The following is a 6,393-nucleotide window of genomic DNA, read 5'->3' as shown; positions in this document are numbered from 1 at the left end:
AGCTACAGATGGGAGGTTCGGGAACAGCAATCACTTCCTTCCTGCAGGAATACTATCCTCCCTTTATCTTCTCTGTGTGGTAGCCAGCATTGAGTCCATTTTGCCCGTGTGGCCGATGCGCGTCTGAGAAGGAGTGATCCAGCCAGATGCCTAGAGCTGCTGTGCACAGCCCAGCATCTAGGACCAGCAGGCAGCGCTCCTGGACATGATCTGCGGGCCACAGTGATGAAGAGTCTGCGCATCTGTACCAGAAGGGGGGGGGGGGGGGGAGCAGATATGAGAAGTGAAGGGGAAAGGGGGCAGAAAAATGGCAGACAGTGCGAGGATCCTGCCTGGCTGAAGAGAGATCCGGAGGACGTTGTGAGGAATCCCTACTAGACAGTAAGCAGCTTGGGGGTGGAGGGAGAGCTGAAGATCAGGCCTGGGACTAGCTGTATATGTTCTGAGGAACAATAATTCTAATCCTAATGCCTATATTTGCTTGGGGGCTGGTAAACATTATTGATGCATATATCGTTGGGTTATACACGGTAGGACAGAAATGTAGGTGTATATACTCACCAGGATGGATTGCAGATCCTGCAACCACCATATGCGCCTATGGGAAAATAACCACAACGGTTCGTTTTTTCAGATCTTCCAGGACATGGGTGGTCTTTCTCCTTGGATCTTTCCTATTTGTAGGTGAACTACAGGTTGGACAGTAATATCATCTCCTAAGGAGGTGTACGAGTGGAATCGCCGGCAGGAGACTTAGGCGCAGAATACCGCCGGTATGGCTTATCCTGCCGCTGCACAAGTTCCTGGCGATGTTAAATACTATGCCCCCTCTAGGTCCACGTGGATGGTGGGGAAGGATGTATTTCGGCTTCCAGCTATTGCTGGTAGGAAAATTACAGTGTTTGAAAAGTAACTTCAGCTCCATCTTCTGACGGCGCCGAAGTTACTCACTGTGCGCCGCTATAGCTGTAATTCCTATTATGGTCTATGGTGGCGCCGGCTGCGCCCAAGTCTCCTGCGCTGGATTGCCAGTGTTCGCCTAAGGAGGTGTGCTGGGTAATAATAAAACTAGGTGTAGCACCCAAAGTATACCACTAAGGCTGCATCTGAAATGACCACCAGCTCAGTGTGAAGCACCTAAATAGATTTTCTGCACACTTCGCATTCAATTCAGGGAGGAGGGGCTGGGAGCAGCTAACTGTCAGGTTAGCTGCTCCCAGCCCCTCCTCCTGAGTTTCCTGTTTGCATGATAAGTAGTAGCAGATTTGCATATGATTTGCATCTGAATTGAATGCGAAGTGTGCAGAAAATCTATTTAGGTGCTTCACACTGAGCTGGTGGTCATTTCAGATGCAGCCTTAGTGGTATGCGCTGGCGTTCTCCTCGCTGTTCAACCAAATGTAAGTTACACATTTTTTTGCTTAGCTGCTCCCAAGGTTTTAAATTTAGGTTAGGTCACTTGCCCGGAGGTTTGCCTCACCGTGGCACAAGTGTCTAGTATAATATACTTTGCATGCAAACCATATTGGAAGCTAAAGTTCCTCCTAGTTTAATAAATGTTAGTACTTGTCTTGGATGCAGGGCATGCATTTTTTCAGTCTGGCAGAGGCGGTGTATGCCTGTGCGATTAACCATTCAATTGCAACATGTGTTTAGGGATGTGCAGCCTTTCCCCTCACCTTTCCTTAACTTTGTAACTATGTAACTGTCAGGTTAGCTGCTCCCAGCCCCTCCTCCTGAGTTTCCTGTTTGCATGATAAGTAGTAGCAGATGTGCATATGATTTGCATCTGAATTGAATGCGAAGTGTGCAGAAAATCTATTTAGGTGCTTCACACTGAGCTGGTGGTCATTTCAGATGCAGCCTTATTGTAATGCTCTGGCATTCTCCTCGCTGTTCAACCAAATGTAAGTTACACATCTTTTTTGCTTAGCTGCTCCCAAGGTTTTAAATTTAGGTTAGGTCACTTGCCCGGAGGTCTGCCTCACCGTGGCGCAAGTGTCTAGTATAATATACATTGCATGCAAACCATATTGGAAGCTAAAGTTCCTCCTAGTTTAATAAATGTTAGCACTTGTCTTGGATGCAGGGCATGCATTTTTCAGTCTGGCAGAGGCGGTGTATGCCTGTGCAATTAACCATTCAATTGCAACATGTGTTTAGGGATGTGCAGCCTTTCCCCTCACCTTTCCTTAACTTTGTAACTATGTAACTGTCAGGTAGAGTTGGGCCGAACCTCCGATTTTAGGTTCGCGAACCTGGTTCGCGAACTTCCGCGGAAGGTTCGGTTCGCGTTAAAGTTCGCGAACCGCAATAGACTTCAATGGGGATGCGAACTTTGAAAAAAAAAAATAATTATGCTGGCCACAAAAGTGATGGAAAAGATGTTTCAAGGGGTCTAACACCTGGAGGAGGGCATGGCGGAGTGGGATACATGCCAAAAGTCCCCGGGAAAAATCTGGATTTGACGCAAAGCAGCGTTTTAAGGGCAGAAATCACATTGAATGCTAAATGACAGGCCTAAAGTGCTTTCAAACATCTTGCATGTGTATACATCAATCAGGTAGTGTAATTAAGGTACTGCTTCACACTGACACACCAAACTCACCGTGTAACGCAGCGCAAACAGCTGTTTGTGTAGTGACGGCCGTGCTGGACTGGTGCGCACCATGGCGAGAGTGCAGGTTTTGGTGGCTTTACAGCCCATATGGTCGCCTGGCTGATGTAGCTGAATGACAGAACAGTGACTGTCCAGCTGATCAAATTTGGTCTGACCACAATGAGGCAACGACCTTATTATCGTGGGTGTGCCCCCCGAGACACTCATCTAGGCGCCGGTCATTGCTTCATTGTGATACGCAAGCCCCTTCACCACGGCAAGGTAATGATCACGAAGGGGAATGGGCGCATGTACATGTCTTTTCTTTTGTTGTTGCAGCTGCCCGCAGTGCAGCCAGAAAAATTAGGCAGTCATGTACACGCACCAGAAAAATTATTACAACGGCCGCTGCTAGCAGCGGCCTAAAAAATTCAGCAATCCGCCTGGAGTCCCGGACCCTGTTGGTGGTGGCGGAGAAGGTAGTCAAGCGGCCTGCAGGCAGACATGCTGTGTGGAGGGACTGGGAGCGACTTAGTCTTCTTGGGGCAGGCCAGGCAGCCAGTCACACGGCGTGCAGGCAGAGATGCTGTGTGTGCGGGGACTGACTTAGTCTTGGGGCGGGCAGCAGCCCTCCGGGATCCATGCCTCATTCATTTTGATAAAGGTGAGGTACTTAACACTTTTGTGACTTAGGCGACTTCTCTTCTCTGTGACAATGCCTCCAGCTGCGCTGAAGGTCCTTTCTGACAGGACGCTTGCAGCAGGGCAGGAGAGAAGTTGGATGGCAAATTGGGACAGCTCTGGCCACAGGTCAAGCCTGCGCACCCAGTAGTTCAAGGGTTCCTCATCGCTGTTCACAGCAGTGTCTACATCCACACTTAAGGCCAGGTAGTCGGCTACCTGCCGTTCCAGGCGTTGGTGGAGGGTGGATCCGGAAGGGCTACGGCGAGGCGTTGGACTAAAGAACGTCCGCATGTCCGACATCACCATGAGATCGCTGGAGTGTCCTGTCTTTGACTGCGTGGACACGGGAGGAGGATTAGTGGCAGTGGTACCTTGCTGGCGTTGTGCCGTCACATCACCCTTAAAGGCATTGTAAAGCATAGTTGACAGCTGGTTCTGCATGTGCTGCATCCTTTCCACCTTCCGGTGAGTCGGTAACAGGTCCGCCACTTTGTGCCTGTACCGAGGGTCTAGTAGTGTGGCCACCCAGTACAGCTCATTCCCCTTGAGGTTTTTTATACGGGGGTCCCTCAACAGGCAGGACAGCATAAAAGACGACATCTGCACAAAGTCGGATCCAGTACCCTCCATCTCCTCTTGCTCTTCCTTAGTGACGTCAGGTAAGTCAACCTCCTCCCCCCAGCCGCGAACAATACCACGGGAAGGTTGAGCAGCACAAGCCCCTTGCGATGCCTGCTGAGGTTGTTCTCCTGCCGCTGTCCCCTCCTCCTCCTCCTCCCCCAAAGAAACACCTTGCTCATCATCCTCTGAGTCTTCTGCACACGACTTCTCTTCTTCCTCCTCCTCCCCCCTCTGTGCTGCCGCAGGTGTTGAGGAAACAGCTGGGTCTGATGAAAATTGGTCCCATGCCTGTTCCTGCCGTAACGGTTCCTGGTCACGCTCATTCACAGCTTCATCCGCCACTCTACGCACAGCACGCTCCAAGAAGTAAGCGTAGGGAATTAAGTCGCTGATGGTGCCCTCACTGCGGCTCACCAGGTTGGTCACCTCCTCAAACGGCCGCATGAGCCTGCATGCATTTTCCATCAGTGTCCAGTTGTCGGGCCAGAACATCCCCATCTTCCCAGACTGTTTCATTCTACTGTAGTTGTAGAGGTAGTGGGTCACGGCTTTCTTCTGTTCTAGCAGGCGGGAGAACATGAGCAGGGTCGAGTTCCAGCGAGTCGGGCTATCGCAAATGAGGCGTCTCACCGGCATGTTGTTTTTGCGCTGAATTTCCGCAAAGCGTGCCATGGCTGTGTAAGACCGCCTCAAATGCCCACAGAACTTCCTGGCCTGCTTCAGGACATTCGCTAAGCCAGGGTACTTTGCCACAAATCTTTGAACCACTAGATTCATGACATGTGCCATGCAGGGTATGTGTGTCAGCTTCCCCATATGCAAAGCGGCAAGCAGATTGCTGCCGTTGTCGCACACCACGTTGCCTATCTCCAGGTGGTGTGGGGTCAGCCACTCATCCACCTGTTTCTTAAGAGCAGCCAGGAGAGCTGCTCCAGTGTGACTCTCCGCTTTGAGACAAGACATGTCTAAGATGGCGTGACAGCGTCGTACCTGGCATGCAGCATAGGCCCTGCGGAGCTGGGGCTGTGTAGCTGGAGAGGAGAACTGCCACTCAGCCAAGGAGGAGGAGGACAGCGAAGAGCATGTAGCAGGAGGAGAGGAGGTGGCAGGAGGCCTGCCTGCAAGCCGTGGAGGTGTCACAATTTGGTCCGCTGCGCCCTGCTTGCCATCGTTCACCACCAGGTTCACCCAATGGGCTGTGTAGGTAATGTAGCGGCCCTGCCCGTGCTTGGCAGACCAGGCATCCGTGGTCAGGTGTACCCTTGACCCAACGCTCTTCGCAAGAGATGACACCACTTGCCTCTCAACTTCACGTTGCAGTTGGGGTATGGCCTTTCTCGAAAAATAAGTGCGGCCTGGCATCTTCCACTGCGGTGTTCCGATGGCCACAAATTTACGGAAGGCCTCAGAGTCCACCAGCCGGTATGGTAACAGCTGCCGAGCTAACAGTTCCGCCACGCCAGCTGTCAGACGCCGGGCAAGGGGGTGACTGGCCGAAATTGGCTTCTTCCGCTCAAACATTTCCTTCACGGACACCTGACTGCTGCTGTGGGCGGAGGAGCAGGAACCGCTCAAGGGCAGAGGCGGAGTGGAGGAGGGTGCCTGTGAAGGTGGAAGGGAGAAAGCGGCAGAAGCAGATAATGCACCTGATGGAGGAGGAAGAGGAGAAGGAGGGTGGCTTTGCTTTTGTGTGCTGCTGCTGCTTTTGCTCAGGTGGCCATCCCATTGCTGTTTGTGCCTTTTCTCCAGGTGCCTTCGTAAGGCACTTGTCCCTACGTGAGTGTTGGCCTTTCCACGGCTCAATTTTTGTTGGCAGAGCGAACAGATGGCTTTGGTCCGATCTGAGGCACACACATTAAAAAATTTCCACACCGCTGAGCCACCCTGGGATGTGGGCACTATGGGGACTTGGCTGGCTGTACATAGGTATCGATACATGGTGCCGGACTCTGCCACCAGCTGTTTCTGACGAAGAGCTGCCCCAGCTTCTTTCAGCAACTTCTCTCCTCTTACTACTCTCTGACTCCCCCTCTGAACTGTCCCCCTCTTCATCTCCTCTATTGGGAACATACAGAGGATCCCTATTACCGTCATCATCGTAGTCATCCTGCCCAGCTTCGCTTGCCTCAGACAAATCCAAACTTGCACCATCAGTAGGTCCTTCATCCTCCTGACACGTTACATCCATAGTGTTGCCGCGTAACTCAGACATATGAGCTGGTGAAAATTCATCTGGCTGTAACAACAATGGCTGTGCATCAGTGATTTCAACACTAAATAATTCGTGCGAAGTGTCAAATGCAGCGGAAGTGGTGCTAGTAGTAGCGCTGGTGGCTGAGCAAGATGAGGTGTTCTGTGTCGCTAAATACTCAACCACGTCCTGACAATCTTGGGAGGTGATGGGACGTGCCTTCTTCCGAGCACTGTACTGTGGGCCAGGTCCACACGAAATTACATTTACACGACCTCGCGCAGACCTGCCGGGTGGC

Source organism: Hyperolius riggenbachi, chromosome 10 (assembly GCF_040937935.1).
Source record: "Hyperolius riggenbachi isolate aHypRig1 chromosome 10, aHypRig1.pri, whole genome shotgun sequence".
NCBI classification, from domain to species: domain Eukaryota; kingdom Metazoa; phylum Chordata; class Amphibia; order Anura; family Hyperoliidae; genus Hyperolius; species Hyperolius riggenbachi.
The sequence above is the reverse complement of the archived record's forward strand: the minus strand, read 5'-3'. Positions refer to the sequence as shown.